The sequence below is a fragment of the Bos javanicus genome, chromosome 23, assembly GCF_032452875.1.
Source record: "Bos javanicus breed banteng chromosome 23, ARS-OSU_banteng_1.0, whole genome shotgun sequence".
Lineage (NCBI taxonomy): Eukaryota > Metazoa > Chordata > Mammalia > Artiodactyla > Bovidae > Bos > Bos javanicus.
The window spans coordinates 1844623-1852402 of record NC_083890.1 but is presented as its reverse complement, the minus strand read 5'-3'; the positions used below and the strand labels follow the sequence as shown (position 1 = coordinate 1852402).

Below are 7780 nucleotides of genomic sequence, written 5' to 3'. Positions count from 1 at the left end.
CCCTTTTCTCCACACCCTCTCCAGCATTTATTGCTTGTAGACTTTTGGATAACAGCCATTCTGACTGGCATGAAATGGTACCTCATTGTGGTTTTGATTTGCATTTCTCTAATAATGAGTGATGTTGAACATCTTTTCATGTGTTTGTTAGCCATCTGTATGGAGAAGGCACTGGTGACACACTCCAGTACTCTTGCCTGGAAAATCCCATGGGAAGAGGAGCCTGGTAGGCGGCAGTCCATGGAGTCACTAAGAGTCGGACACGACTGAGCGACTTCACTTTCACTTTTCACTTTCATGCATTGGAGAAGGAAATGGCAACCCACTCCAGTGTTCTTGCCTGGAGAATCCCAGGGACAGGGAGCCTGGTTGGGCTGCCATCTATGGGGTCATACAGAGTCGGACACGACTGAAGTGACTCAGCTTAGCTTATTCCTAAGTATTTTATTCTTTTCATTGCAATAGTGGTTAAGCCAGTTTTTTCACTCTCCTATTTCACTTTCATCAAGAGGCTCTTTAGTTTCTCTTCACTTTCTGCCATAAGGGTGGTGTCATCTGCATATCTGAGGTTATTGATATTTCTCCCAGCAATCCTGATTCCAGCTTGTGCTGTATCCAGCCTGGCATTTCCCATGATGTACTCTGCATTTAAGCTTAATAAGTAGGATGACCATATACAGCCTTGACATACTCCTTTCCCAATTTGGAACCAGTCTGTTCCATGTTTGGTTCTAACTGTTGCTTCTTGACCTGCATACAGATTTCTCAGAAGGCAGGTAAAGTGGTCTGGTATTCCCATCTCTTTAAGAATTTTCCAGTTTGTTGTGATCCACAGAGTCAAAGGCTAGTCAATAAAGCAGAATTTGATGTATAGTAAATTCTACTTAATGCTCTGTGGTGATCTAAAATGGGAAGGAAGTCCAAAAAAGAGGAGCTATATGTTTACATATGGCTGATTCATTTTGCTGTACAGCAGACACTAACACAACATTCCAAAATGAATATTCTCCAATAAAAATAAAAAAAGAAAAGAAAAGAAAAAAAAGAAGAATCTAACCTCATGGAAACAAAGAGCCAGTGTTTCAAGAGCAGCAGATGCACTCTCTATGTTGGCTGCTGGAGTCTCTGTACAGGGTGACATGAAGGTACCAGGAAACCCAGCCTAGGCACTGTGTGGGGTAGACCTGAGTTACATCACAGAAGCCAATGGCAGGTAGAGGAGATGGTCATGAACAATAGATGTTAATTTATTTTTTATCTGCCTGACAGAATAGGTGCTCAAACTCTAAACTTAAGTACCAAAATAAAATATTTTTTAAATACTTGAATTTGTGAACTGATGGAATTAAGTTTTGACCTTGAGAATAAGCCTTTTCTTGAACTTATTCCTTTTCCTTTCCCCCTCATTGGCTTTTCAAGTTGCTTCCATTTGATCTTGCAATCCAGAGTCCATGCTGCTACACAAGGTGTGTTGTTGACAACACGGTTATATAAGCACAGCTTTTGGTCTGTGTTCAGACCCAGGATACAAACGTGCATACAGTGTGCTCATTTCTTACCATTAATAAAACCTGAAGCAATGTATATTTATCTTTTTGTTTCTTTTGTGAAATCACATTTGACCATCTTCTAAATTTTCTTAGATAAATATATATTTTGGTGCTGTACATATTGGATTATTTAAAAATATTTCCATTAGGATAATACTAATTTGTTTAAAGAATGAGTTGAAGTATATAAATTGGAGCATTAGGCCTTTTCAGTTATATTGTACCATAGAAAAACTTTTGTTTTTGGGTTGTAACTTTTTATTAGCAAGAACAGAATTGTGTAAATGTCATCTTAAAAATACATTGCATGCATGAATGTCAAGCCTGTATTATTTTTTCCATATAGAAGAAAGTCTCATAAGAATTATCTTCATTATAGTTTCTCCAAGACAACTTGCAGCTGTCTGTGTGGACTCTTAAGAAATCTTCAAACTGAACATAAATTATTTGAAATACTTTAGGAGATCCAACCAGTCCATTCTGAAGGAGATCAGCCCTGGGATTTCTTTGGAAGGAATGATGCTAAAGCTGAAACTCCAGTACTTTGGCAACCTCATGCAAAGAGTTGACTCATTGGAAAAGACTCTGCTGCTGGGAGGGATTGGGGGCAGGAGGAGAAGGGGACGACAGAGGATGAGATGGCTGGATGGCATCACTGACTCGATGGACGTGAGTATGAGTGAACTCCGGGAGGTGGTGATGGACAGGGAGGCCTGGCGTCCTGCGATTCATGGGGTCGCAAAGAGTCGGACACGACTGAGCGACTGATCTGATCTGATCTGATACTGTGAAATCCTTGCCTTGACTGAAGCAATTGCTTTTTAAGCTAGTTGGATATAGTTACTCCTTAAGACCAATATAATAACTCTTAAAAAATTGATCTATGCTTTTAAGTAGATATAAACAAATATGTATATATGTTGTGTGTGTGTGTGTGTTTACAGAAAATATTTCAGGATGATGCCAGGAATTTATAATTTCTTTAATGTTTAATATATCATAAAATTATTATATACCTACATGATCAAAATAATATTTTTAATATTCTCCTAATGAACCAAATACAATACTATATATAGTTTGAGTGCTTGGAACTCAAAAAATAAATGTGAGATCTCAGTGGTAAAAGGCTTCAGATTTTTCTTTACTATAAAATTAGTAAACTGTTTTATATAAATATAAAATTAAAATAATTAGATTCACTGGATTAATAGGAAAATATCTATACATTTTAAAGATGAATAAAAAAAAACCTGTGCAAACTAAATAGTCTGAAATGGAAGTCTCACACAATGTGTAGATAGCTCTATACAGAATAAACTTTGAAAATTGTCATTGATGAGTGGTAATTTATGATCAGCAATAATTCTTGATCAGAGATTGATTGATCATTGCTAATTTCTCTTGAGAAGAACAGAGTGGCTATGCATTTAACCAAGGATGTATGTGTGTGTGTGTGTTCTTGAGTATGTTTTTGTGTCTAAATTTCCTATTTTGCATTTTTCCAGGATGGTTCTATTTTAAAATATTACCTCCCTTTATGCCCACAAGTTTATTCATATTTGTCAACCAATTTGTCTCAATTTTTAGTTTAGAAAAATAGTCATCACAGGCATCCAATCTCTAGGTAAATTTTGAGCCATCCTCTCTCCTAATATCAGACATCTGGTTAACACCTAGCATACAAATTAGCTGGAAGACATTCCCAAAGTGAAGCCTGTCACAGCACAGATGCAGAAGGTCAGATAAACATTTGATGTTTGGGTCAGGGGCACGTGCTGTGTGCCAGGGAGCAGAGAATCAATCATGATGTCAGAAACAGGAATCTGGATCTAATCCAAACCACGGAGAGCTCATAGAATACCACAGGGAGACAGGGCTCAGGAAGATTTTACTCTTATACCACACAATTTATCTGTGATTCGGTTTTAAAAAAGAACACTTTAAGCAACAGGCTTCAAAGTAGCACAATAGCAATGCAGGTCTTTTGTCACTTTGAAAAGTCACCTTATTTAACAAAAAACACAAATTTGTAGGTAAACAAAGCCCACCTATGATAAAGCTTGTGAGGCATTTAGGGAAGAAGAAAGTGCATGAAAATTAGAAAAAGTTGGAAAATAAAGGTCTTTTACTCTTGGCATTTAGGATATGTGGAGCAATGTGTGATGCTGTATTAGTTTCCAAAGTGCCTTTTGTTGTCATCCTCTGTTATGGTGTGTGTATCCTCCAATATATATCATGCATCACAGAGGAAATTATTGGTGGAAAAGTAGAGACAAACAAATAGGACATAATATTCTAATACCTTGGAAAATTATGTCCAGGTCTGTATGGAGCATCTCAGAAAAGAGGCTTCATTCCAAACTTAAAATTTACTCTGAATCCCTCCCTACAAGAATGCTCCTAGCCATTAAGAAACTTTTCAGTTTTTGTTAAGTTTTACAGCACATTTACAGATGGTAAATAATTGTCAGTGGATCTTTAAAAATTACAAAGGTTTATTTCTCCAAGCTTCTTCCTAAGAGACATAGCAGTGCTATCAAGGCAACTATCAAATTTAAAGAAAAAGTTAGAATCATCTTTATGTAAGTTTTGCAGGCAAGAAATAAGCTGCGTAGTGGATATATATGAAATGCTACCCACCAAAAAGGTCTTAAAAACTGGAGATAGTTTTTAAGTTTTAAACACACACTGCCCTTTGTTCCATAACCAAGCTCTAGTGCTGAGTTGGAAGCATAAACTAATTAGAAAAAAAATGGCCTGAAATAATATAAAGTCACAATCTTTCCTCAGAACCAGAGTCACTGAAACGTAGCACATTGTGTTCACTGTGGGATGCTTGCATGAAACTGACTTGCAAAATTTCTCAGATGGAAATAAAACACACATTGCTTTAAATATCAGTAGGACTAAACAGTTTCTTTAGATTTTAAATGAACATATTATGTACACCTAAAGACCAGATGTGTAAATATTTAATGTTCCTGTCAACTAGATTGAAGAAGAGCTAAGGTGACTACTCTGTTGTAAATGTATCGGGTTTTTTTTTTTTTTTAATATTTTTCACAAAACTGGTAGACAATCTTTCATTTGTTTGCAGTATATCCTAATGAATGCTCCAATAATATAAGTAGGAAAGGATGCCAAGTCTTAATGTGTTGATGTCAAGTCCACAATCCAGGACCATATCTCAGACAAGAGCTTTTATATGAAGATGTGATTTACTGATGAGAAATTGATTGTCTATTATAAATTAAAAAACTGTTTCAATACATCATTAAATAAACTCAAATAATGTACATGAGAATTCCTTTAATAATAGCTTTCATTTTATAAAGAGCATTTTTACTACAAAACTGGTTTTGAATAAAATGGATTTAAATATCAATATATCTTCCAATAATGCTAGATAGTAGATTGATGTGAGAAGTACTCAAACAAAGATTGTTTATAATGAAATCATTGTAGGTAGAAAACTAGTACTATAAATTGTTTGCCAAAGAAAGGTAGATTACCAAGTACCCTACACTTGCATATTTGGTTTGATTTTCCCCATTTTCCTCATAGAAATCCCCTGAAGTACAAATTAGAATTGATGTTTCACAAATTTTAGGTTATGGGTCCATAACCTGCAGAGTCTCTTGTAGAATCCACTCAAACGACTGAAATAGGATACACTGAATGGTTTAACAGCAAATGCCTCAGTTAGTGATAAAAAGTACATGTAGTCTACACATAATTTAAGACTCTTAATAACATTTGTAAATGCAGATACTTTCTCGTGTCTGTTTATCATGGATGACCAGTCCCAACCAATTAGTTTTGTACTTCAATATTTTAAATTGATTCTATGTCCTACAGCTGCTTATTCCAGGCACTTTATTCTTCTGACAATTCCTTGAATCTGCCAAGCCTGTTTCTCTGCCCACATTGTTCTTTCTGCCTAGGACACTGTTTCACCCAAGGGGTTTACACACAATTACTCACCAGCAGCATAACAAAGGGCCCACTCATCCCCTCATTCTGCTTGAGTTTTCTTTTATATTCTACCAATCACTTCCTAATGTCTCCCCTAACAATTACATATATTTGTTTATGTATTCAAAGTCTGCTCATTTTTCTCTAAAATATGTTTACCACTATTTTGAGGAAGAGATCGTTTCTCTCAGTTTGGGATCAGAGATTGTCATGGATTTTAAGCACCCAGATGGTATGACAGTGCCAGTTATGCTGCCTTGTCGGAGTTTGCTGGTTATGACAGGAGAATCTAGATACCTTTGGACCCATGGAATCACACCCAGAAAATGTGATACTGTTCAAGCATCCAAAGGTCACAAAAGTGGAATTATCAGCAGTGATGTTGAAGACTTGACTTTAAATAAGAGGGGAATACGGACATCATTTATGTTTAGAAAAGTGAAACAAACACCTTGTAATTGTAGTTACCCTTTGGCCTGTGATAGCCAGATGAAGGATACTTCTGCATCATTTCCAGAGAGTAATAAAGAAGCCTAGAGCTTCTTTATTACAACTGGAGCTAGATTATGTCCATCGGGTTTATGAAGAAATTGCTAGGAACTTCAGCAGCATGAGACACACCCCTTGGCCACATATGGTAGAGTTTTTGAAAGCTTTGCCAAGTGGTTCATTAGTTGCTGATATTGGATGTGGAATGGAAAGTATCTTGGCATCAATAAGGAGTTATATATGATTAGCTGTGATCATAGCCAAAACCTTGTGGACATTTGTAGAGATAGGCAGTATCAGGCCTTTGTCTGTGATGCTTTGGCAGTACCAATTCACAGTGGATCTTGTGACGCTTGCATTTCCATTGCTGTTATTCATCATTTTGCTACAGCAGAGCATAGAGTGGCAGCTCTCCAAGAACTTGTTTGACTCCTAAGACCTGATGGGAAGGCACTCATCTATGTTTGGGCTATGGAGCAAGAATATAATAAGAAGAAGTCCAAGTATCTTAGAGAAAACAGAACTAGCCAAAGCATGAAAGAGGAAATCAGCAATGATACATCAGTGCAAGAGTTGCTTGTGAAGCAGTTGCCTAATGTAGGCAATCAACACTCAGCACATTCTGTCTCCTCCATAAATGACTTTCAAGATGGAGGATGTAATTCAAGGAATGTTGCTAATTCCAAGTTGCCTATTCATACTAACAGGACTTCTTTTCATTCTCAAGACTTACTGGTTCCCTGGCACTTTAAGGGAAATCCTGGTAAGGACAAGCATGTTGAGCCATTAGGTCCATTAGGATCCCGTGACCCAGGTCCTGTGTTTCATCGTTATTACCATGTGTTTTGTGAGGGAGAATTGGAAGCTGCCTGCCAGACTTTGAGTAATATTAGCATACTGCAAAGTTACTATGATCAGGGGAACTGGTGTGTAATTCTTCAAAAGGTCTGATTATCTCTATGAACATATTATATATAGGGAAGAAGTGCTCAATGTTTTTTTAAAAAGTGATATTAAATTACCTATATTTTTTAATTAAAGAGAAAATGTGTGGAAAAGTATCAAAGGAGAGTGCCTGGGAGAAATTTGAAAGTAGAGACTAGTTAGGATATATTCAGTCTACAACTATTGCTGACATCACTTAATCCATGATGGAGGAACAGGGATGGTTTTTAAAAGTAACTGAAGTAGTTTGTGAAATATTTGGGACCTTAAGGTAAGAGTACAGCATTTTGAAGATAAACTTTTGTTATAAAGTGTCGCTAAATGAACTAAATTATGTAGAATCTTAATGAAGTAATCACATAACATTTTATCAATAATAAAATATTCCTGTTCAGTAGAAAATTGTCTGAAATTTTATCTGTGATTGTTAGCTCTGTAAAATCACAGATGATAACCACTCTGTCACTGCACTTTACTAGCACAGGGCTTGACACATCATAGGTACTTAGTAAAATTTTAGTCAGTTGGATAGTACCCATACATTAAGGTAGGGGTTTTCATCCAATAAAAACTTACTGAACTGTACAATATACCAGTCACTATTTTAAGTTCTGGGAGGTGAACAGTGAACAAGAAAAATATAAAGTTGATGCCCTTGTTGAGCTTATATTCTAGCAGGAAAGACAGACAATAAACAATGCAGGACACGGGTTTGATCCCTGGATCAGGAAAATCCCCTGGAGAAGGGAATGACAACCCACTTCAGTATTCTTGCCTAGAAAATTCCATGGACAGAGGAGCCTGGTGGGCTGTGTAGT

At 36.5% G+C, this 7780-nt stretch overlaps 1 pseudogene; it reads left to right on the top strand.

Moving 5' to 3' along the window:
- The first annotated feature begins 5645 nt into the window (after positions 1-5645).
- LOC133237049 (alkylated DNA repair protein alkB homolog 8-like) lies at positions 5646-7213 on the top strand (annotated as a pseudogene).
- The last annotated feature ends 567 nt before the right edge of the window (positions 7214-7780 follow it).